This window comes from Vicugna pacos, chromosome 12 (assembly GCF_048564905.1).
Source record: "Vicugna pacos chromosome 12, VicPac4, whole genome shotgun sequence".
NCBI classification, from domain to species: domain Eukaryota; kingdom Metazoa; phylum Chordata; class Mammalia; order Artiodactyla; family Camelidae; genus Vicugna; species Vicugna pacos.
Genome location: NC_132998.1, coordinates 33,434,343 through 33,461,017, shown reverse-complemented (window position 1 = coordinate 33,461,017; position 26,675 = coordinate 33,434,343). Strand labels below are relative to the sequence as shown.

Here is a 26,675-nt window from a genome sequence, read left to right as displayed (position 1 = left end):
TTGATTGTGATAAAAGAAGGAGACAGAATGAGGAATAATATCTTCAGGGGCACAGAAGGATTCCCGGGAAGATGGCCAAATCCTGGTGTGCGCTTTCAAGAGTCAATTTCTGGAAGAGCCCATTAAAAGTTCTAGGTTGATATCCTAGAAGAGAGTAAGAGGGAAGGAAAATTGGATGGAAAGAAGAGAGGAGGAGGGGAGAGGGAGAGAGAAGACAGGGAGGCAGAGACAATCAGAGAACTTCAACAAATAATGCTCATTGATAATCTCCTCTACATCAGACCTGGTCCTCGGACAAGCCGTACAGGTACATGGAAGTGCTGTTTTGTCTGGAAGGCAATTCCAGAATAGAAGGGAGCAAACATGCAATCACTTAACTCTACAGAGAGATGCACTCAGTGCCCGGAGAGGACACCAGAGGACCCTCGAGAAAGGCTTCAAAGCAGAGGAGATATTTGAGTTGGGCCTGAAATATAACAATAATTTCAGCAGGCCACGTGCATTTGAATATTTTCGGACCTCTGGGATGCCTGTGGATTTGTGCTGGCGGCGTGACCAATGTCATTGCTTGGAACTCCCATTTCAATTGGAACCAATCAACAAGTACATGTGAGGCATCTGCTCCTGGGCAGGGACTGAGGGAGAAAAAGCAGCAGCATCACACCGCCTGAAACCTGCAGGAACTCAGACTCCACACAGCTTAGCAACCCCAGGGAACACAGACTAGAGGGAGGCCAGGGAAAGCGGGAAGCAGGAGGCCAGGGTGAGCCAGTCAGGACAGCCTGGAGCAGGAGGCCTCCTCTGGGTTCAAAGCACCAAGAGTGGGCACTGGGGGCTGAATCCAGAGAAGGGGGTACGCCTGGCCCAATGCCCCACCCCCTGGGCTTTTCCCAGCAGTGATAACATCCATTCATCAGGTGGTGAGGATTTCCTTCTCTGTCTCTTCCTGCTATTTTCTCAGCGCTGTCATGTTGTGAATGAAAAAGTTATTTTTTGTTTAATTGTCCTTGTCTTTGTATAATCCCTTGCAAATGAAGGCAAGCTCATCTGGAGTAAGAAGCTCCTTGGAGCCCAGCCTGCTTTTGGTTAGCTTAGCAGAGGAAATAGCAGATATTTTTAAAAATGCAATTGTGGTGGCTTTCCATTTAAAAAAAATCTATTTCGGCTGTTCAGTGGAGATAAACAATCTTTTCCTTCTATCTTTCTAAGTTCTCAACTGGAGCTTTATTACAGAAGATAGATTAACAAAAGAAAAGCATACAAGTTGACTTACTGTAAGTTTTATGTGACATGAGCTTCACAAGGAAATGAAGACCCCAAGAACTGGTGAAACCTGAGTGTGTGTCTGCCGGGTGCGATGCAGAGCAGACAGTCCTGGGAAGACGTGCTAGGACGTGGGTGTGAGCTGAGGAGGGTGAACGGGGAAACGTAGGAAGACCTGCTCATCTGGATTCGACTTGGGGTCCCTCTGTCTTCTGAGACAAGGATGCTCCTTTCCTGGGGCGGGGCATCTCTCTCAAGAAGGCTTAGGACCTGCTTGAGGGGAAGGTCAAAGAGTCTTTCTAATACTTGCCATTTCTCAAATTCCTTCAGCTCAAAATATTCAATATTCTGAAGTGCCATATTTTGGTGTCCTGAATCCTGTCCCCTACTCGCCCCATCTTCTGATATCTTATTATACCTCAGGTGGTTCCCTGTTCTTTTTATTCCTTGGCTCAGCTTTCTTAAAAGAGAAGGAAATGAATCCTTGTGTCATCCAAAGGGCAGGTAAGGAATATGGAATAAGAAAGTCAATGTTCATAGCAGCACTATATACAGTAGCCAAGATTGGGAAACAACCTAAATGTCCATTGACAGATGACTGGATAAAGAAGTTGTGGTAATATTTATACAATGGAATACTACTCAGCCATAAAAAAGAATAAAATAATGCCATCTGCAGCAACATAGATGGCCCTGCAGATTGTCATTCTAAGTGAAGTAAGCCAAAAAGAGAAAGAAAAATACCATATGGAATCTAAGAAAAAAAAAAGACAAACTTATTTACAAAACAGAAACAGACTCATAAACATAGAAAACAAACTTATGGTTACGGGGGAAAAGGGGTGGGAAGGGTTAAATTGAGAGTTTGAGATTGCAGATACTAATGAATATATAAGCAGCAAATTTATACTGTATAGCACACAGAACTATATTCAATATCTTATAGTAACTTATGGTGAAAAAGAACATGAAAATGAATATATGTATGTTCGTGTATGACTGAAGCATTGTGCTGTGCACTAGAAACTGACAAAACGTTGTAAACTGACTATACTTCAATAAAAAAAATACATATACATATATATATATATATATATATACAAAAAAAAAAAGAAATACTTGTCCCACTCAGAGAATATTGGAGCTTCTTCTAGGAATGTATTCACTGATTTGTCATTTCAAAAACATGCGTTGACTAGCAGATACTAACTACTATATATAAAATAGATAAACAGCAAGGTCCTGCTGTATAACACAGGGAACTATATTCAATACCTTGTAATAGCCTATAATAAAAAAGTATATGAAAAGGAATATGTATATATATATATGTATGCATAAAGAAGCACTATGTTGTACACCAGAAGTGATCACAACATTGTATTGACTATACTTCAATAAAAATAATTAATTAATTAAAATTTATTGCTGGAAAAAATACTGAGAGCCCACACTATACTAGCCACAGTCCTAGGAACCAACGATAGGGCAGAGGAGGAAAAACTGGTAAAAATCTCTGCCCTCCTAGATCTTACATTCCAGCTGGGAGAGATATACTAAAAACAGATAATTAATTAAACTATATGTCAGTTTGATAAAGACAAATGAATAGAGAAAATTCAAGCAAGGAAGGGATATGGGACCGCTAAGGTAGGGGAGGGCGGCAATTTAAAATAAAGAGGTCAGGAAGACCTTACTGAGAGTAGCATCTGAGCAAGTGGCAAATATTCTGCTGAAAAGATTTCCATGCGTCCACAGAGCCCTGTCTTGCCTCAAGAAAAGTATTTCTTTGGAAAGGCCTTTTTTGGTGGTAAATATATATAACATAAAATTTAGCATTTTAAACAATTTTAAATCTACAATTCAGTGGCATTAATTACATTCACCATGTTGTGCAACCGTCACCACCATCTATTTCCAAAACTTTTAAAAAATTATTCCAAACAGAAACTCTGTAAACTGTTAAACCAGTAAGCCATAACTCCCTACTCCTCCTTCCCCTGAAACCCCTGGTAACTTTTAATCTACTTTTTGTTTCTATGGATTTTCCTGTTCTAGATATTTCATATAAGTGGAATTGGACAGTATTTGTCCTTTTATGTCTGCTTCATTTCACTTAGTATAATTTTTCAAGGTTTATACATGTTGCAGCGTGTGTTAGAAGTTTCTTGCTTTTTAGGGGTGAATAATACTCCATTGTAAGCATACACCACGTTTTATTATCCATTAACGTGTTAACAGACACTTGAGTCGTCTCCACATTTTGGCTATTGTGAATTATGTTGCAGTGAACACTGGCATACAAGTGCCTGTTCAAGTCACCGTTTTCAATTCTTCTGGGCTTGTACCTAAGAGTAGAATTGCTGGATCATATGGTATTTCTACGTTTAGCTTTTGAGGAAGACACTATTTTCCACGATGGCTGCACCTTGTACATTCCCACCAGCAATACAGAAGGATTCTGATTTTTCCATACCCTTTCCTACCCTTGTTTTGATTTGTGGATTTTTTAAATTACACCTGTCTTAGTAGATCTGAAGCAGTACCTCATTGTGGTATCGATGTGCATCTCCCTAATGACTAATGATGTGGAGCATCTTTTCATGTGCTTATTAGCCAGTTGTATGTTTTCTTTATAAAATGTCTAATTAAGTCCTGTGCCCATTTAAAAACAGTGTTGCTTGTCTTCTTGTAGTTGAGCGTTAGGAGCTCTTTATATGTTTTGGATATTAAATCTTTATTAGATATACAATTGGCAAATATTTTCTGTTTGGAGAGATCTTTTTAAATAAAAATCATATTACAAAAGGTTAAGGAAGGAGGCAAAATAAGGAAGTGAAGGAAGCAGAGAGCAGACTCTTCTTTGGAAAATTAGGTGGTAAAGAGAAGGTGGTAACCAAGGAAAATTTGTGATAAAGCTGAGGGATAGTTAAGTATCATAGGAGGTAGAAAGGGAGGAAAGAGACAATGAAGAGTGATGGACTCATAGAAGGGTAGTTGGCAGGGAAGGTGGTGGGGATTCAGGGAAGGGTGTGGGTACAGGATGTAGAAGGATAGGAGGACATAGTTGGAGACGTGAGTCTGGCAAAGTAGTGACAGTAAAGTGTGGCTTCTTTTTTCTGATTTAAGGAGGAAAACGAGAAGCCAGGGCTTCATGTCCTTCCTGCCACCTTCATGGATATGGGAAGTCAAATTACAATAAATCCAGTCAGTAATATCTAGAATTTGTAATTTTTCCCTCCTAAATTGATTAATAGTTATTTATTGTCAAAACAGCTTCAAAGGTAGGTGTAACCTATGCCTGGACATTATACAAATGAAATCAAATGTCCTTCAAAAGCCCCTAGATTTTCTGAGTCTCCCAATTTCCAGGTCAAAATGTTTTGCAAAATAACTGCCATTCTACTGCTCGTTATTAATGGTGGTGATGATGGAATGTTTTATTTCGATAAGCCTGTCCGTGTAATTAGAGACCTTGACCAGCTGTTCCTGCAAAACTGGCTTTGTATCGCCTCTGCTCTTGAAGTGCTCCTTACCGTAACCCAAGACCTGAGAAGGAACCAATTTAATTTGGTTCACCCAGGTTTTTAAAGACTCATTTGAACGCAAAATATTTTGCTTTATATTAGCAACTATTAACCTCCCAAGAACCAGAATTCCAGAAAATACACTTTGGGAAATGCTGACCTGGATGGATGATTCCTTTTCTGGAATGTTCTGCCTCCATCCTTAGTTTTATCTCACAATCTCAGAAGAAAACCTCCTTCCTCTCCAGCAGTGCTTTTCTTGTCTCCTCTGTAGTTCCTTTGCTCTTTGCTTTTCTCTAGGAAGCCTTGAGCATGGCGTTTCCATGAATGGCATTCTACAGAATCATCTCATTCCAAAAGCTGAAATAAAATGAAGCAGAATGAAATGCAATATATGCACACGAGCACACACACACACACACACTCACAGGTATATATTATTGTTGTTATTATTGGCCCAATTTCTTTCTACTGTTCTAATCTTTGATACCCCTATGGCAGTTTCATGGACAAGGGTCCATCACATGCAGTTTTTGAGCAGAGATAACTCAGTGAGGGTGTGGAAATGCTCCCCAGGGATGTGGAGGAGGCTGAAAATTGAGCCCCGTATGAACATACAGCCTCACGGCAAGGTGGTGTGGCAGCACCCGTACAGTCTGCCCGTTTGCATTCACCCAGAAAGGGGCACTTGGTTCACAACAAGCTGGTTCAATAAGCCCATGGCTTCTTTCCTGCTGCTGTGATCATGAGCCCCTACTGTAATTATAATGAAGTGATTCCATAAACAGTACTACCGTGTATTAAACATACATGAGAGCGTCAGATAGACACCATGATAACAACAGAATGTTAACAAGCATGAATGTTTTTGTGTTTGACAAAGCATAACAAAACTTCTGTAAGCCACACCTTTCCTTTCAAAGGATGCCAGCAAGTCTGGAACGTAAGCTTCACACCAGATAAACAACCAAACAAGGAAGAAAATACTGGGAAAAAGAAACCCTACAAAATCTGAATCTGAATTCCAATTTTCAGAGAACATATTAAGCTTCTTATCCTAAGCCCAGAGTCAGAACAACAATATTATTTACATGCAAAAATCGAAATTTAGTGTAAGAGGGAAGTACACTTGATGGGGAAATAAGTTCTAGTTCAGATATTTGGGGGACAGGGAGAGACAGGACCAAAACTCAGGTCAGTATGAAATGGCAGGCATCTATTTGAGGGCAAGGGTCCCACGGCTGTCATGATAGTGGGCCTCCCTAGGGATCAAGAGATATGAAGATGAAGAGTGAAATGTCATTGTGGCAGCAAATGTATAGAAAACAGAGATATGTACATCTGTGGTAAACTACAGAACTGATGGGAAATCAAATGAGCAGGACTTGAGGAGCCGGTTTTGGAGAATACATTTTGACACAGAGTGCTGGAAGTGGGAAAAACACAGACTGGACATTAGGAGACCGGAGTTGTGAACTTTCTGGGACAGGCTAACTTCTGTGACAAACACCCCCACCCCCAAATATGATTGGATTTGCATAATAAAAGTTTATTGCTCACACTTATCACAGATCAATGTGGCCGGCGGTGGGTTCTGCATCACCAAGGCATTCAGGGACCTGAGATGTTTCCCGTTATTGGCTCCACCACTCCCAGGGCTTCACAGTCTTCCAGTCCATGTCTGAGCAGGAGAGGAAGAGAGAAGGAGAGAGTAGGAAGCATGAGAAAATGTATGGGCCTGGAACCAGGAAGTTGCATGGATCACTTCCACTCACATTCCACTCTGGCCAGAACTGGATCCCACTTAATTGCAAGGGAGGCTGGGAAATGTAGTCTTCCTCTGTGTAAAGGAGGAGGGTGAAAAGGGTTTATCTCTGCTGCATAAACCTACAAGTGAAACTTAATTTTGTCCCACTTTTCTCATCAGTGGTCAGTTCTCAAGTCAGACAGAACTGGGTTCAGAACCAGGTTCCCCACGTATTAGCTATACGGCCACCAGAGAAGCTACAGAAACTTTTGGAGTCACATTCTTCTTTGCCCTTCAGTTGGATAATAATAACATACCCATCAAGAGTGCCTGTGAGGATTAAGACATAGGAATTACAGGAAGAATTTAGCATAATTTCTGGCATAGAATAAGTACTCAATAATTATACTGTAAGATTTATTTCAGGTCTAAAGTCTAAAGATCTCATTTTTCTTATAATTGTTATTGGCAAGTCAGTCCCAAGCCATTGTCATCAGAGAAGAGAAAGGTTCCAGGGTTAGCAAACATTTGACATCTGTGTCTCCACTCTCCTCTCCCATAAACATCAGCAGCCTTGGCTAATCAACAGCCACATTTCCCCCCTTTAAATCTGACAAGTCCTCAGAGTCCTTATAACTTCGGCATTAGAGCCAGCATGCACAGTGCAACCTATCTGCCACCATGAGTCTATATTTTATCCTGATAAGAAGTGCCATCAAAAGACCTGGGACTGGTTGCACCATCCAGGTAACAGGTTTGGATGCAAGAAAGATCTTGATTTCAAAATCGAATTTAGCATTACTCGGAGAAGAATGTAAGGTCACATCTAGTTGTATGAAGTCTGGCTGGGATGCGTGGAGAGCCTTAAAAGAGGAAAGAGAATAAATATAACTGAGGCTGACAAAGAGTCTTAGTGACCAATTGAATCCTCAAATCAGAAGCTAAGTTAAATACAATCAGGGCTGATGAAAACCCTTCAGATCTGAGTAGTAAGAGGTTTCCAAGTAGATCTCTGAATGCTATTTGTGGGCTGTGACTAGCTCAGGAATCTGGGTGGGAGAGCTGCTGTGATTGCAGAAAGGCAGGTCAAGTTCTGTTCTCCAGGAACGTAGCCCAAAATACAAGTGAAGAAATTGGTTCATGCTTAGGCGGAGGTTGATGATCGAGGAAGGATTTTTTAATAATAGGAATCACAAAAATATGCTTAAGATTCAATGGAAAGAACCCCAGAAACCAAAGATCTATTTCAAAATAGCAGCGGGAAGAGATGGAAAAATCCCAAGGGAAAACTCTCAGGGGCAGAGCCGAGTGACAAGAAGGCAGAGGAAATTAGTAAGAGGCCAGGCACAGTCCTCACAAACCAGAGGCTCCGAGTGGCAGGAGGAAAAGATGGCAAACTTTCTGCAAGTTAGTGATGGTGCAGAGACCTGTGGAAATTAGGGCAAATGGATCTAATTGGACTGAACGTTTCAAAGTGAGGAACATAAATTCCATTTTGGATTCAGACAGGGCTGCAGCGGAGGGCTCTGTGAATCATGGGGAGAGACTGCACATTTCGAGTGGCTTTGCCAGGCCATGTTTTCCTTTCTAGTTCCTCCTTTAACCCTAACATCTTCTTTCCTCTTTGACAATTTCTCATGAACTGCCACCCTGTCCTTCTTCCACGCCACTCACATGGCGGAGAGGAACACAGTGGAATGAACCCAGGCAGCAGTAAGACAGCCCAGGGTTTGAATCCTAACACTAGTACTTAATGCTTCCAATCACCACTTCTTCACTTGTCAGGTGAGAATAATCATACATCTGTTTAAAGGCTATTATGAGAACAAAATGAGAAAAGTCACATAAAACATCTAGCACTGTGCCTCATATTGATAGATTCTCAGTAATGACTAGCGAGGCATGTTTCTTACTAAAAAGCAGAAGAATTCCATTCTATGGTTCTTCTACAGATTGGGGTCCTAAAATTTTATTTGATTGCTTTGCACAGCATTGAAAAAATAAATTAGACAACTTTTGTTTCTGGTCATGAGAGACTAACAGGGTCCAAACTCACCCTCCCACCATAAATAACTAGAAAACTGGATGTAACATGTAAACAGCTGCTTTCAGACATTGGACCATAGGCAGCACAGGACTGTTATCCTTGGTAAATAAAAGAAAGCAACAGAGGTGAGCCCCTATGACAGTCCTGGCTTTTTTCCTAGAGGCAATTTCCAGATCAATGTGCAGAGAGGAGGAACCCAAAAAGCCCGGTTGTCTCTGAGTTGAGGCAACAGAGACTGCACAGTGGGAAGCCTGAGGGAGCTAAAGTTTTCAGGGGAGAGTAAGAGAGAAGATGAAGTCATAGGTGAAAGAGCTTCTGAAATCCACATGGGGGTCACTTTGAGTCTTCGGCTGAATACCAATCATAAGGAAGGTGAAACTTCATCAAATCAAGTGAAGAACAGCTTTCAAGGAAAGAACAGCTCTGGGGACTTAATAAGCTAAAAGTTCTAGAGCTCACACAGGGCTAGAACTCCTTATGTTTCCAGAAGCCAGAGGAGAGAAACCACATTGAATACATGCGGCATTCAGTAGAGACCTCAGAATACCCACAACTTACTAGTGGGACTAAAGAAGCCCTACACTTACTATAAATAAAGCTTAAAATCAAGTCTCAAAAAGATGAAAGTGATCCACAAGTAACTTAACAGCCCTGAACACTTTTTAAAGGAAGAGCCAAAAAAAAAAAAAAGCAGCACTCAACATTGTAAAATTCATAATGCCCATCAATCAATTAAAAATTGCTGTTAGACATGTGAGGAAGCAGGAAAATGAGTCCAATAAACAGGAAAAATCAATCAATATAAACAGATGCAGTCATGACAGAGATGATAGAACTGGCAGACAAGGATGTTAAACATGCTCAATGTGCTCAAAAAGTTGAAGGAAAATCTAATGTAAAAAGGAAAGAAGTAAAAGATATATAAGAAAAGAACCAAATAAGATTTGAAATGAAAAATAAAATATAAGAGGGGGAGGGTAGAGCTCAGTGGTAGAGTGCATGCCTAGCATGTGTGAGGTCCTGGGTTCAATTCCCAGTACCTCTACTAAATAAATAAACTTAATTACCTCCCTCCATTAAAAATTTTTTGTTCAATAAAATAAAATAAAATATATGAAGTAAAATTTTCACTGGACAGGATTTACAGCAATTAGATACCACAAAAAATTCTACAAACTTCAAAACGTAATAATAGAAACCATTCCCAAATTAAACACATAGAGTCAAAAAGACTTACAAACAAAACCCAAGAGGAACCTCAAGGAAAATATCAAGCAGTCTAACATACGTATCACTGGAGTCTAAGAAAAAGGGTTTCTGGGCTGAACAGAAAATATACTTAAAAAATAAGGGCCAGAAAATTTCAAGATTTGATAAAAATTATAAATCTACAGATCTGAGAAAGAAACAGAATGCAAGAAAAAGAAAAAAAACCCAATTCATTACAAATGAATTGTTGAAAAACAGAGATAAAGAAAAAATCTTAAAAGCGATGGAAGGAAAAAAAAAGGTATAGAAGAAAGATAGGCATAGAAGAATAAAAGGTGTAGGTATAGACGAATAAAAATAATCACCTCAGACTTCACAGAAATAATGTAAACTAGAGGCAGTGGGATGATGGATTCAAAGCACTGAAAGAAAAATAACAGTGTAATTCTAGATTTCCCATTCATTGAAAATATTGCCCAAAACTAAAGTGAAAATAAAAGCTTTTTTAGACACACCAAAGCTAGCAGAATTTACTACTAGCAGACTTGAACTATAAGAAATATTAAAGGAGATTCTTCAGGCAAAGAGAACAAAATATCAGAGGAAACTCTGAATTTACAAAAAGGAATGAAGAGTACAGGAAGAGGTGAATATACTGGAAAAGATAAAAAAAAATCGTCCCTTTTAAAATTCTTTAGGGGCACTTGTTTAAAGTAATAAATAACAATATATCAGGAGTTTATAACGTGTAGGAATAAAACGCACAGCAACAAGAGCACAAATTATGGAAGGGGAAAAACAGAAGGCACTTACTTACTTTATGCATGAAGTGGTAGAATATTATTTAACACAGACTGTGCTTAGTTAAAGATGTAGATTGTAAACCCTAGAGAAACCACTAAAAATAAAATACAGCTAGTGAATAAATCTTGGAGATAAAATATAGTCATAAAAGTGCTCAATAAATCCAAAAGAAAGCAGGAAAGGCAGAGAAATAAACAGACGCAAGAAGGACAAATAGAAACCAAATAGCAAGGTAACAGATGTAAGCTAAATATATTGATAATTACATTAAATGTTTGGTCTTTTCAGACTGGATAAGAAAGTTTTGATGGCCTGTATGTGTGTATCCCCCCAAATTCAACATGTTGAAATCCTAATGCCCAATGTGACGGGTATAGGTGGGTGGGGCCTTGGGGAGCTGACTGGTTCATGAGGGTGGAGCCTTTATTAGAGGTGCTCTGTAAGAGCTCCCAGAGAGCAGCCCCTTCCACCCTGTGAGGACGCAGCGAGACGTCTCCTGGAAGAGGGCCCTCACCTCACCGTGGCGGCACCATGGTCTCGAACTTCCCAACCTCCAAAACTGAGAAATAAATTCCCTTTGTCTATAAGCCACCTAGTCTGTGGTATTTTGTTACAGAGCCTGAACAGACTAAGACAAAAGCAAACCCCAAACAGATGCTGTCTACGAGAAACTGACTTTAAAGATAAAGATACAGACAGTTTGAAAGTGAAAGAAGGGAAAGCTATACAACACAAACACTAACCAAGGATAGAGTGGCTAAATTAACATCAGAGAAAGTGGACAAGAAATGTAACCAATGACCGAGACATCACCGAATAATAAAGCACCAGTTCATCAGGAAGACGTAACACATTTAAGGGTGTGTGCATTGAACAACTGAGTTTTAAAATACATGAAACAAAAACTGATAGAAGAAAGGGAGAAATAAACAAATTCACAATTACAGTTTCAAATTTCAAAACCCCTTTCACAACTGACAAAATAGACAAAAATATCAGGAAGAACATAAAAGACCTGAACAACACTATCAATCAACTTAACCAAATTTATAATTTAAGAACACTCTACCCAAAAGAGCAGAATATATATTCTTTCAAAATGCACACGTATATTTACTAAGATATTCTATTCTGGGACATAAAAAATTCAGTGAATTTCCAAAGACTGAAATCTTAGAAAGTGTATGTTATGACCATGCAGAATTAAATTAGATATCAAAAATATATCTTTAAAGTCTTCAAATATTTGGAAATGAAATGATATTCTTCTAAATAACCTATTGGTTAAGGAAGAAACATTGAAAATATTTTGAACTTGAGAAAAATGAAAACAAAACATCAAATTTTGTGGCTGCAACTGAAACAATGATTAAAGGGAAATGTATGTTTTAAAATGTTTACATTTAAAAAGAATAAAATTCTAAAATAAATTACCTAAACTTCCATTTTAAGAAGGAAATAGAAGAAAAATAAGCAAAATAAGTGGAAGGAAGGCATTAATAAAGATAAGATGAAAATCAATAAAGTAGAAAATGGATACATTGTAGAGACAAACCAATAATATCAAAAGTTGGTTCTTTGAAAAGGTCAATAAAATTAATAACTCTCTGTTCAGGCTGATACTTAACGAGGAGTAGGGAGGAATGAGGAATGAGATGGTGAGGAGGATACTGGATGAAAAAAGGAATGATTAAACTGTGTTGGTAAAATATTCGTCTTGATTTTATTGGTGGTTACAACTATTTCTCTAAACTTACTGAACTGTATACTTAAAACTGTTGTATTTTATCTTGCGTTAATGTCGTCACAATAAAGTAGGTTTAAAAATAAGTTGAATTTGTCACTCTTTCTCCACTTAGGACCAGTTCCTACGATGCCACATTGCCTCATGCCAAGCCTATTTTGTTCTATTAGAGGGCCAGGACTCAGCTGAGGGAAGTAAAGAAAGTAGAAGGCAGAATTCAAGGAGGCACTCACTCTCAGCGTCATGCACAAGCCTGTCCTTTTATGTTACCTGCCTGGCTCTGCAGCCTGGCTTCCACTCTAACTACTTACTCTCTTTAAGCTCACCAAAAACAACAGACTTCCTGTGCTTCTACTTGCCACTCATCCATACAACAATTTTGAGCAACACTGGCGATCTTCATCATCTTGAAGTCTGTTATCATTATTAGCTCCCAATTATCGGTATGCTTTGGTTTTCCACATATTCCTCATTAGTCTGTCCATCCACTGCTGTGGTGGCAATTATCCCGCTCTTCACAGGGCTTCTAGATCTTCCTTTGAGCTCTGCTTTCTATCCTGAGCTCCAGATCTAAATTGTCTCCAGCTGCTTATGGTGACGAAGGAAGTCCCATGTTTACACTTCACCAGATACATCCCAAATCATCAATGTTGCTCCACGTTGCCTTCTGATCTCCCTCCTCAGATGTTCTCCTGGTCACACTACCCACCTCCACCACCGCATCCAGTCAATTCCATCTCTAATATATGTTCCCAGTTTCCATTCTTGCTGCTGCCATCCATCTCCCTGAAACTTCCAAATCAGTATCTTTTACAAGTGTCACCTAAATGGGCTCCCAGCTGCTGCATTGCCCCCCAGTCTCTCCACTGGTATCATCTTCCTAAGGGTAGATTTAATAGTTCATTCTCCTTTCAAAATTCTTAAACAACTCTCCTTCACGTACTAAACAAAATTCAGATCCCTGGTTTATGTTCAAGGTTCTTCATTATTTTGCTTAAATCCCCCTTTCTTGGTCGTATCTCCCACTAATCCTCTGCTCAAATTATTGAAGGGAAAATCACACTTTCCTCTACTACATGTCTGACTTTTGTTGATGATGATCGTGTTAGTTTGCTTGGGCTGCCACAGCAAAGCGCCACAGACCAAGTGACTTAAAAAACTGACATTTAATTCCTCACAAGGCTGGAAGTCTGAAATCAAGGTGTCAGCAGGGTTGTTATCCTCTAAGACCTTTCTCCTTGATTCGCATCTGGTCATCTTCTCCCCCTGTCTTCGGGTCTTCCCTTTGTGTGTGCCTGGGTTCTAACTTTCTTTTCTTGTAAGGATGTTAGTCATAGAGCCCACTCATATGACCTTATTTTAACTTAATTACATCTTTAAAGACCCTGCCTCCAAATACAGTCACATTCTGAGGTACTGGGGGTTAGGGCTTCAATTTAGGAATTCTGAGGGAAACACAACAATTTAGCTCATAACAACGGTCACTGGCTTAGTACGCTTTTGTTCGACGTTACAACCCATCCAATCTTTACCCAGCCTCAAAGATCAGATCAGATATTACCTCTGTCTTGATGTTTTTCCGCATGGGCAAACCAGATAGGCCCACTTACTATTCTGAGCCCCGGTAACATTTGGTTTGTACATCTGTCAGTACATGAATCACAGTCACTATGCATTAGAGCTGCCAGTGAGCTTCTCTTCTCGCGTCTTCTATAATGTAAGTTCTCTGAAGCCAGAGAAAGTTTTATTTTTACTGTTGTCACTCCCTTGACCACTAGCACTGTTCTGGCACAAGTAAACATTTGAATTGATTGAATATGGTCAGCCTTCAGGATGGGACTTCAGGAGCCCAGACGGGTTTCCTTTGCCTCCTATCTCCTCACGTCCTGATATACTTCATGAGTTCACTTATGGCACTGATTCTAGCTGAAGTACCTCTTGATAAGTGTAGTGATAGTTTAGGTTTTTAGAGTAGATGTTAGTTGTGGGAAAGCATGAAGAATGTTGAGAGTTGGGGCAGGGAAGCAGGTGAAAAAGGAGTATAAATATGCACTGAGGATTTACGGCATACAGAATAGGACTTTTAGAAGCTTTCTGTTCATTAAATTCTCATGACAATGCTATGGAGATAGGCTGGAGTTTTTCATGTTTTACAAATGGGAAGCCTGAGGCTCAGCAAAGTTAAGTGACATGTAGTTAGTAGTTATTGGTGGTTAGTAGCACAACCAGAATTCTAATATAGGCCCAGTGAGTTTCCAGCATTTGACCTTAACCTCTTTCTACCATGTCACACTCAATTAGAAAATGAATATATGTATGACTGAAACATTACACTGTACACCAGAAATTGACACAACATTGCAAACTGACTATACTTCAATTTGAAAAAAAAAGGAAAGGAAAAAAACCCCCAAAATTTGGGTAGATCTGATAGTAACGTAGTATATGGTACTTCTTAGGTGGGAGACACTATTCCAAGTGCCTTACAAACAGCACTTCATTTCATTTAAAAAACTCAGCAAGGTGGGTCCTATATTATCACCATTTTACATGAGGAAACTGAGGCACAAAGATGTTAAATAACTTGCCCACGATTAAAGTAATAAGTAGAAGGCCCAGAATTTGACCTAAGCTGCTAATTCTGGAGTCACCACCTTAAACGACTCTGCAATACTGCCTCTTTTGTTCTCAAGTTGCCAACCCGCCATGGACCCCAGCGGCCCTTGGGTTAGCGTTCCCACTTGGAATTTCTGATCACCAGCTGTCTGACTATCAGCCACTCGGAGGGCAGCCAGACACAAATACGCAAGTCAGTCAAACCTTTCCCAGTTTCTTTCTTTCTCAAACTTTTCATAGTTCAGTAACGACTGAAATAATAGGTACCAGACGTTCACTTTTCACCCTTTGGGAGAAGTGTTTCCCTGTCCACATGCCAGCACACATACCATCTCAGCCCAAGCTGGGATGAGAATTGAGTTTTTTTGTTTTTGTTTTTTTAAGGAAAAGTGAGTTTCACACATCTAGTTGACCTCTACTGGTTGCTTTTTGGTTTTTATTTTGTTTTTACTTTTTTTAAAAGAGGAATGTATAAATTGGTACATTGCCCAAAAGCATATCAATTATTTACACACATATTTGTATGTGAGGACACTGTATTTGTGCAGACATTTTCCCCAGCTGCTGCTAAAAGGCAAGAAGACATTTCACCAAATGTTTCACCTGTGGCAGCTTGCTTCTATTTGTTACCTTTGAGGAAGAAAATTGAATTTTGCCAAGAAGCAATGTGAAATGTGTTCTGAGCTCAACATCTCTCCTTTCTGGGTCCCTTTATTGGGGGAGGACTTTTTCAGACTCCTTTACTCACTTTGGCCCTATGGAGATGAAATAATTTATCTGATTGGTAAATCTGGCAAATGGCTGGATCAAATTCTGTTCCTTTTTTTTTTTGCCTTGAACTTCCTTCATGGCTTAGAGAGGGAACTAACCTCAAATTTGTGTGACTGATTCATCCCAAAAGACACTTTGCCCACAGGACTTCAAACTGACTTTGCTTTTTTTTTTTTCTTTCCTTTTTTTTTTTAAATTGAAGTTTAGTCAGTTTACAATGTTGTGTCAATTTCTGGTGTACAGTATAATCTTTGAGTTATACATATAGATACATATATTTGTTTTCATATTCTTTCTCATTATAGGCCACTACAAGATACTGAATATAGTTCCCTGTGCTATACAGTAGGACCTTGTTGTGTATCTATTTTATATATAATAGTTAGTATCTGCGAATCTCGAACTCCCAATTTATCCCTTCCTACTCCCCTGGTAACCATCAGTTTGTTTTCTGTGTCTGTGAGTCCGTTTCTATTTTGTAAATAAGTTCACTTGTGTCTCAAACTGACTTTGGATTCAACAGTTACATAAGAAATAGAAACCTTCTGGGGAAGATGTTCCAGGCCTGAGCAATTCCATGACCAGAATCAGTGGCAGTGGACACGGCTATGCAAAACTAAAGTGCTCACGAGACTTCACGGAGGCCAGCACACTGGAGAGTTCACACAGTATCTGGAGCTGCCACCATCCAAATTTCAAAACATTGCTAGAATCCCAAGAGACCTTCTGTGAGAATGAAGCCAATATGGTAAACGCATGGTAAATGCAGAGTGCCAGAATTAAGCTCTTGTGGGAACATCCCTGCCAACTGTTTTTTAGTTCATAGATTGTGACTTCAGGACAACTGGCATCTATTCTTGACATCCTGGTGAGGCTAAAACTTCTCATAATTGATTAAGTCCCTGGTACTGTCTTTGCCAGTACTCACTGAGGTTATGCAGATGGACTGTTATATGCTGGGATTTCTTTTCAACTTTTGAACAGAACAATTTGAAAAAATAAAAGCAATAGAGAATGAAAATACTGATAAAGACTAAGCTGGAGTGAGTAACCAGTTCCAGAAGCCAAGCAGACTTATGACTACAGAATTTCAGAGTTAGGCAGACCTACCTGCTGGGTCTCACCCATGCTGGGGCCAGCAGGCATCTTCTATTCCCTCTACTGCAGGGCAGCACAGAAGCTAAGGCAGAAGAATGTTCCTTGTGAGCAGCTCCCCTCAAAGGAAGCACGGTGAGCATGCTCAGTTACTGCTCTTGTCCAGTGGAGAGATGGGGAAGCCAGATAAAATGGCCCCTCCTCGTGGAAACCAAGAGTGGGAAAATGGCATCTCTATCTAGCAATGTCCAAAATTGTTCAATTTTCCTATTTCCCATTTTGGATCAATCTGTAAAGCATTTGACTGTGACTTATGCCCAGAAGATCAGTTCTTATACTAATTTTTGTACTTTTGCAACTGTTGTGGTTGTAGGGTACAGCAATTTAGAATAGCATTCACCCTTTTTGAGTCTGCACCAGGACTGTAATAAGATAAGGTCTTGCTTTTCCATGGCCGGCTTCAAACAATACCTATATCATTTTCTATTGTTAATATTTCAGTGTCGGCCATTCCAGATTGTCATGTCAGAAAAGGTGAAAAATACTTCCTTCTATTCATTAGTTGGACAACCACATTTTAAAAATAGCCTTCAAATCCAGGGATAAGCTCAAGGGAGCAAGCACATCACTTTTGCTTTATGTCACCTGGGACTAAATCATCTTGCTCTCTTTCTTACTCATCTGTATCTCCCAAGAGGGGGTAAAAAAAATATATATATATCCCTCCTTCACTAATCATACATTATTCTCCTTCTCAACCCCACAAAGGACCTTCTAAACAAGTAGATTTATTCTATTTTTACATCTGTTTACAATGCTTTTATTAGTGAGTAGATAAGATAAAGTAAGCTGTAACTTTTTAAAAAAGCAATTGATATGGTGGCCTTAAACTCAGTGGAGTGTGTCTGCAGAGCTGTAAAACAATGACTCCTGTTCCTCTCCATTGGAGTGATGGGTTAGTGACAGATGTGACCATTAGTTGCTGCCCCATCTGGACACCTCAACCATCGCACATGACACCTGCCATAGTATTTGCTAAGCTCATTTGCCAACATCGAAAAGGTTACCAATTTGATTGCTTAAATTTTATTCCTAAATCGGTTCTTTTCAGGTATGCCACATCACTGGGACTGGAGGAGGATTAATGCTTGAAAGTCTGAATTTCAGAAAGCACGTCAATTTTTCTTGAGTTATGGAAGACTTTGAAAGGTTTTCTTTTTTAAAAAAACTTATTTTTTGACAAGGTATTAACTCTCAGTAAATGTTTATCTTTAATTTTAACCTGAAACTAAGTTTGAGAAATTCCAGTCCACATGGATTTTTTTTTCACAAAACTCATCAAGAGGGCTTGCAGAAGACCACCTCCGATGAAAAATGATGAAATGGCTACTTCCGCTCCAAGAAAATACAGAGTGTTTTATTTATTATGACCCCATTTACTGAAAAATCTCCAATTTAAATATCAGAAATTTCTAAACTTTCCAAACCAAGAAAAGAAAGAAAGAAAGAAAAAGGAAGGAAGAAAGAAAGAAAAAGGAAGGAAGGAAAAAAGAAGGAAGGAAGGAAGGGGAAGAAAGAAAGGAAGGAAGAAAGGAAAGAAGGAAGGAAGGAAAACTGTTGCAGAAACTGCACCGACTTTCTGAACAGCATCCAGGACAAGCTATCAGAGTATCAGAGCAGGCTCAGGGAAGGTCACTGAGCCAGAATTCTTGGTAAACGCCTAGAGGAGATCTCTCAATAAAGGCTCACTCAGGACACCGCCATCCACCAGCTCAGTGCTTTCCTCTCTATCTCCCCTTTTCTGTCCTGAACCTGAACTTCTGCCCTGCTTCACCCTGGAAGAAAATGAGCCCTGCATTGAGAACAAATACAAATCATGCCTTCCAGCCCCCACCTGCCCCTCTGCTGCGCTCTATCCTTTTTTTTTTCCCCAGTTACACCTTAACAGCTTCCAATGTTCCTTCAAGCCACACCTGGAGGGTAGATGGGAGAGAAAGAAATCAGTGTTCAGTGAGACCTTGGGCTTAATCAGCTTCGCCAGGCTGCCTTGCAGGAAGCACAGTGCTGGTGGTGCACTTCACCTGCAGGAGTCAGCCTGGTGCGATGGAAAACAGTTCACTCTGCCTTTAGCTCCAGAGGGGTCTGAGCTCAAAGTCTAGCTCTTGATTTCATTAGCCCTATAGCCCATACCATGGTCAGTTTTTTTGTTTTCCCCAGGATGCAATTTACTATTGCTTTTTTGCATAAAAGCCAAACCTTGCATTCTGTCTCACAGGCTCTGCAGATTCTGGGCCCCAACCCCTCCTTGAGTTTCTCCCCACACCACTCTCCCATTCACTCAACACTGCAGCCCTCTGTTATCTTCTTCAGAATTGTGAACTCTTTTGCTCTACTCTAGAATAGAGAACAACACACTTTTCCTGGATAGGGACAGATGGTCAGTATTTCTTTTCAGGATTTGCAGGCCAAATGGTCTTTGTCACAGCTCACCTCTGAGATGGTGATGTCAATGCAGCCACAGACAGTACATAGATGAATGGGTGTGGCTGTGCCAAGGAAACTGGGCTATGGGAGGTTGGGATGCAGATTTGACCCACGGGCTGTAGTTGGCTGACCTCAGTTCTATACTTTCATCCATGCCTTCTATTCCCTCTGCCTGGGACACCTTCTATCCACTCCTCACACGAACAATCCATTTCTAACTGGGTTTTTATCTTTCTTGCCTTAACTTAGGTACCGTTTCCTCCAGGTGTCTCTCCTGATGCCCAACTCTTGGTCTTGTGCCCCCTCCATGAGCTTCCAGGATATCCTGCACTGTCCCCACCACTTCATATCATAATTGCTCATTACATATTTACATCCATCCCCAGACTGTAAGTTCCCCAGGGCAGAGATCACATTTGCCTTGTTTAGTTCATGCCCAGTAACTGCACCTAGTAGGGACTCAATAAATGCTAGCTCTTACTGTGATCATCACAGCAGAAGCAGGTTAAGTGGGTCATTTGGGGTGAGCCTGAAAACCTAGCAACTCTTCTATTAGAAAAATTCAACCAACAGACTAACACATTCAGTCTTCCCACATCAGGGTGGCCTGCGTGGAAGGTACAATAGCTGAGCCCAAAGTCAGTGTTCTCAGCCTTCGTGTACAGTGGCGTCACCTCAGAGTCACTGATGCTTGGAGCCTACCTAAAGAGATTCTTCTTTAATTGTTTGGGGTGCAGTCTGACATGAGACTCTACCATCTCCCAGGTATATGAGTTCCCTGGGTTGCTGTAATAAATTACCGCAAATTGAGTGGCTGAGAGAGACATAAATTTATTCTCTCAGAGTTCTGGAGGCCAGAAATTGGAAATTAAATTATTGGAGTTACTAGGGGAGAATCCTTCCTCGCCTCTTCCAGCTCTTGGTGTCTGTCAACATTCCTTGGCATCTTGACTTGTCTGCATCACTCCAATCTCTGCTATCTTTACATCAACTTCTTGTCTATGTGTCTATATGTCTCTTATAAGGACACCACCATTTAATTTAGGGCCCCCTTGATAATCCAACAGTCTCTCAAGACATCAACTTAATTACATCTTCAAAGATCTTTTTTTTCCCAAATAAGGCCATGTTCACAACTTCCAGGAATTCAAACGTGGACCTATCTTTTGGGGAGCCAACGTTCAACCCCAAACACCAGGTAATTCTGATTTACAGCCACTAAATAACACACACAAGTTTGTAGGTGGGCTCTCACATCTGTGCCTGGGCTTGGGTGGGGATGGACCACGTCTTTTGCCAAGTTAGAAGGATCATTTTGGAGCATTCCTTACCCTGATGGAAGAGGAACAGAGGGTTAAGGATGGATGGTGAGGAAATGCCAGGCAAGTGAGACAGTGAGGGTGAAAAGCATGGATCTGATAACCAGTCCCTTCTGTTCTGTATTCTTCACCACTTTCTCCTTCAGATTTATCTTTCCCTCTTTAGAAGGATCTGTGCTATTTAGACTTTTTTTTTCTTTCTTTCTTCCCTTTCCCCTTTCTTGGCTGAAGAATTCTATCTTAGACTGAATATCCACAATCTTATTCTCATATCTCATATTGTTTCAAAGGCAACCAGGCCCTTTGTTTGGGTCAGACTTATAGACAAAACCGTGGACAGGTTTTTGGTATGTTTCTTTGGGTAACTGAGACATTTGTAATTAGTATCAAGGAAAGTCTGCTCTTCCTTCAGACGTGAGGATAGAAAGTCAGATGTGCCCCTATATTTCAGTGAAACCAGAGCTGTCTCACACTGAGTCTGAATTTTTTAAAAATGAAAAAATGGGAAAGGAGTGAAATGTGTAATTCTCATGAAATTAGGGCTCCTTCCTGCTTCTCTGTTTGCTGTTTGATTTTCCAAAGTCATGTTACTTAAGCTCTTACCAGAAATAAATTTGGCTATCTAACAGTGATTATACTCTGGAAGGAGGTCACGAGATCGGGGATAGAATGCTGGGTTACCTTTGGATTTTTCCTCTTTACCGTCTTTTGGGAACCAAACATCATTAGAAGTTCTAATAATTGTGGTACAAACAGTACTTTCATGGCAGGCTTCTTGCAACCTCCTTGAAGGGAAATGTCTAGCCCTTATTTATAATAACATAAGAACGTGATTCTGAAAGAGGCAGCAAGGTTGTGGATTTTGCTTTGACTGAAAAAAAAAAAAACAGACACTGCATTTTTGTTAAAATGGAGGGGTGGAAGGCTGTTGGATGCTGTTGAGATGAGAAGGAGCAGGAAGAGCTTGCTCATGAATGCATTCTGCTGTCTGGAATGTGGGCTAACACTCCCTGACTGCTGGCACCAACTTGCTTCTACCATTTTTTTAAGGGGGAAAAAAAGGAAGAAGAAAATACCCATTCTGCCTGGTTTCACTTTATTGTCTCATTCTTATTCTAATCCGCAAATAAAAAGGGTATAGTCCTTTCTGCTGATTCAAGACTTTTTTTGCAATTTGGAGAAAAATCCTATTTTTTTTTCTTCCAATTTTGATGAAAGGATGAGCAATCCTGGCCGACTAATTTAGGTAACTTTTCAGGTGTTTTTACTGAAAGGAGAATTGCCAAAGAAATGCGAAAAATGCTCGCACTTATCGGAAATGCAAATGTGGCATTTGTTCAGCTTAATGTGAATAGCCTTGCCCAGGCAACAACAGAAGAGACAATTAGAATGCAGTCGTGGTTCCAAAAAGTCACCATTTCTTCCAGCTAATATGACATTCTTTCATAAAGAAAAGACAGAGAAAGAAAGAAAAAGGGGAAATATACGTGGTTTTGCTTCAGTTACCAACACACACACAAAATGCCAATTTGGTCTGGGTTTTATTTTAATGAAAAAAAAATCTGTTATTGTGCAAGTATTGTCAGAACAAAGTAGCTATAAAGGAATTTTATGTCCGTACTGCCTTCATTATGACTGGGTCGTAAGAGCAATGGAACTCAGGTCAACCCATGTGAGGAGTGACGGTGGGTGTTATTCGCCACTGAGGACTGGGGCAGAAGAGCCATGTTTATTGCCCATCATTTTTCAGTGATTTTATGCCATCATTTGGGAGATGAATAAAATAACTGTAGCAGGCAGGCATGTAAATAAATTAAGCATTAAGAACCAGCGAGTTGTAATCATCTTTCTTTGAGAATGTACTAAATAGTTGCAATCAGGGAAATGGACGAGAAATTGCATTAAATTGCAGTTCCAGTTCCAGAGCACACCAGCAAAGGCAGGACTCCGGGTGCGAGAGGATGTCTGAAGGAGAGAGGAATGCAGTTGTCTTCTGGGTGTGTTTTAGACTACAAAGCCACACCGGGCAAATAAGGCATGGGTCACTTCACCTTCCTAAGTGAAAGTATCTATTATTGATGAACAAACCACAATGGATGAACTCTTTAGCAATATATTACCATTTCCCTCATTTAAGCAGTCAAGTCTTCCAGGCCTGAGAGCCATGGCAAATATAAAACCAATTGTCCCCTTGCATCATAATGCCTCTTTCCACAATGACCACTTCAATTATTCAGAGGATCCTTTTAAATATTAAGACTGATTGGGAATAAGAGGGGAGAGTTTGATGAAGAGATGTGGATTTTTTTTTTCCTTTTCTTTTAGAAGGAAAATGGGAGCTGCGAACAAGGAAGCGTTTTCTTCCCTTTTACTGAGTTAATGGTTGGACCTCAATGGTGCAGATTTTCCAGCATCTTCTCCAAAGTAAAAACTGGTGCCCTCCCAACTTTTCCTGATTTTTAGCCAAAGAGAGGTGCATTTGGCCTCTCTGGATATTTGCTTTAGTCGGAAGATAGCTTTAGCCTAACATCTAGATTTGTGATGCATGTGAGCCAGTGCATTTGGGGAAAATCTCAATGCAGAGGAAAAAGTATAGATTTCAGTCATCACCAGATGCTGTTCAATTCCTAGTTGTGCCACTCAAAAACCGTTTGTCTTTAGGTTCAGTTTCTTTGCCTGTCCGAGCCTTTTTTTCTTATAGATAAAATGGACATATTATGCTCATATCATATTAACCTCCTGCTACAAAATCTAGTGAAGTGTTTGCACAATTGATGGATGCTGAAGCTGTTAGTCTTATAGTTCTGGAAACTGTCAATCAAAATTATCCCTAGTACAGTACTGTTGGTGGATAGCTAATGCTTATTGAGCCCCTACTGGGTGCCAGGTACTCGTTTAGATGCCTTCATGTACATCATCTCATTTATGTCTAACAACAGTCAAGGTATTTTGCATAATCCCCATTTTGCACTGGGACAAAATGAAACTCAGGGAGTGGGTAAACTGCTCAGAGACTATTTAACTACTAGAAACTAGGGTTAGAATTTGGATTTGAACCTTCTAATTCCAGGTTAGGGCCTCTCTCTCTCCAGTGTTCCCTCAACCACATGTGCCAGCAAAGTTAGGAGGTCTGAAATTAAGATTCAAAAAGTAAAGCCTTTATCTATGGCTACATTACTATGATTGACTTGATCATTTTTCATATTAGCCAGAATTTTTTTGTCATAAATAAGAGAAATCCAAATTGTCTGGGATTATGAAAAAAGAATTTATTGACTCAAATAATGGCAAAGTTCAGGAGAAGCTGGTTTTAGGCACAGGTAGATTCAGGGACCTAAGATCAGTGGCTCTTGGCTGTGCCCCATCCCTCTGGACTGCTGGCTTTGTCTCAGCCGACACCCTCCTCCTCCAAGGGTGGCAACATGGCTGCTAGCATTTCCTTGTAGATAGCTTCACAGTGGAAATAAAGATCCTCTCTTCCCAACAGAAAGAGGTTCCAAAATGAAGCCTTTTTGGGCAATTTGGGTCACATGGCCATCCCTGAATCAGTCCATCTAACCAGCTTAGCTGGCCCAAACTGGATCATATAAACACACTTCTCGAATTAGGGGTAAACTTCCATCAGTGGAAACAGCATAAGCAGAGATGAGGGAGAGGTGTCCCAAGGTAAATGTCTGGAATTAATGTGAGCAAACTAAGTTATAGTTGCCGTTCTGGAAAGAAAACTGAGAATCAAGCCTCTCATCTATAAGCTATGTGACATTGAGCCAATGAGAATTCAGGCTCTGATGACAGACAGACCAGATGAATTCTGGCTCTAGCATTTTTGAGCTGTGTGACTTTGAATAGGATACATCATCTCTCTGTGCCTCAGTTTCTTCATCTATAAAATGGCAAAACTCATAGAGTTAGAAATTGCTTGGCATATAGTAAGTGCTCATTTATTGTTAGCCACTGGCTAACATTTAAAAATTATTACGCCTCAATCTGACCAGGACTTTGCCCTTCCTTGATTAACACACAGAATGAAAGTGAGGACACGCACATGACGGCACACTGGGAAGATAAAAGGCATGCTGAAATAGATTCGTGGCGATGGCATTGTTATCGCACTTGCAGGGGTCAGATGCCCTTCCCTCACGGTATCTCCTTCAAGTAAAATTTGTCTGACCAGACCTTGCAGGAATCCTACAACACTTGCCATTTTCTGGCACAGCTTTATTGATGAGCACTGAGTGAAAAAAGGGAACCATTGCTGGTGTTCAGCAAATCATCTCTCTCCTCTGCTCAAACCTCTTTGTGGCTTTGCCTCTTACTCAGAATAAAATGGAAGGTGCTCATCATGGTCTAAGGTCTCATCTGCCCTCTTCACTTCCTTCTCTCTTGTCTCATTGCCTCTCATTTCCCTCTTCTCTCACTGGCTTCATCCACACTGGCCTCCTTGATCTTTCCAAAATGTGAACTTGGTAGGTACAGCCTCAGGGCATTTGCATATTATTTTAACATTCCTTATCCACTTTCTCACTTAGTCAAGTATCTGGCAAATGTCAACCTCCTCTGTGAAGCCTTTTCTAACCCACATGAAAAAATACACCCCTCCTGATTATCTCAGACTACCCTACCCCCCCATACTCTTTATAAACACTCATTTTCACTTGCCATTTTATATATTTATTTATTTATTCATTTGTTTATAATCTGTTTCCCCTAACTAGAATAAAAGCTCCTTAAAGAAAGGATTGTTGTTGCTCTTGTTCATGGCTGTATCCCTGGTGTCTAGGAAAATCTGGCCATAGCACCAGAGATTCAATAAATATTTCCAGGATGAATAAATAAATTAGGAATGTAAAAGTACCTCGTGCAAAGTTTGGAACATAATCAATATTCAATAAATGTTGGTTTAAAAATATTTTTTCAGTAAACCCCTCAGTGAGATTTAGTTGGTAGTTATTGGGTTATTGGAGATACTATTCAGCAATTCTGTTCCTAGGTACTTATTCAAGTGATTTGAAACATATGTCCATACAAAAACCTACAAGTGAATATTGATAGCAACTTTAGTCATAATTGCCAAAAATTGGAAGCAACTAGAATGTCTTTAAATAAAATGTCTTTAAATAAATAAGTGAGTGGATAAACTGTGGCCCATCTATTAAATTGAATATTACTCGGTAATGAAAAGAAATGAGCTCTCAATCCACAAAAAGACATGGATGATTATTAAATTCATATTGCTAAGTGAAAGAAGCCAGTTTAAGAAGCTATATATTGTATGATTCCAATTATATGGCATTCTGGAAAATCTAGTAATGATAAAAAATAGTTGGTGATAACCTGGGATTGGGGGGAACAGGAAGGGAGGGTTAAATAGGTGAAGCACTGGGAATTTTTTTAGGGTGGTGAAACTACTCTGTATGATATTACAACTGTGGATACATGACAGTAAGCACTTATCAAAACCCACTCAATTTCACAGCACAAAGAGTGAACCCTAATTTCTGTCAATTACTTAAAAATCATTTTAGGAGGTCTAGTAGTCATACGATGTAAAGTAGAATGTCACGAAACAATCTATTTGTGTTGCCAATGTTTGAAACAAACTCACTGGAGGTGGAGGGAGGAAAAAAAAAAGTGCTGACCATGGGAAATGAGTGGAATATAAAACTAACAGCAAAAGAAGTTGTAGATAGGCACTGTATTCTAACTGATAAAGTCATATCCCACAAGGGTATCAGTTAACAATCCTGCTATTGCCACATGTGTAGACTGGAATTGAACAATTAGGTAAATGGATGGTTGATGGTGGAACCCAAGCTTATCACTGCTGGAGTAGAAGTTTAAAGATATGCACAGGGAAGAGGCTAGAGTGATCTACATTGCAATGGAACAGAATTGGAGACATCAGTATGAACTCATGTTTAGCTTAACATAGATACAGATGGTTCCATATAAAAATACATATAGATATGCATGCATCTGTAAATTAATATGCACACACATGTCCTTGCTGTCTCAGCTGAGAGAGCTTAGAAGCGACAGTACCCCTCCA

General features: G+C 39.9%; 1 long non-coding RNA gene across 1 annotated transcript in view; it reads right to left on the bottom strand.

Moving 5' to 3' along the window:
• Positions 1 to 26,675, bottom strand: part of LOC116282666 (uncharacterized) — a 153,856-nt gene that overhangs the window by 27,249 nt on the left and 99,932 nt on the right. Inside the window, exons 8-9 of the long non-coding RNA XR_012078492.1 lie at positions 6,351 to 6,471; positions 4,951 to 5,150 (exon numbers count right to left, since the gene is read on the bottom strand). This is a non-coding gene — a long non-coding RNA (uncharacterized lncRNA). The remainder of the gene's footprint in view (positions 1 to 4,950; positions 5,151 to 6,350; positions 6,472 to 26,675) is intronic.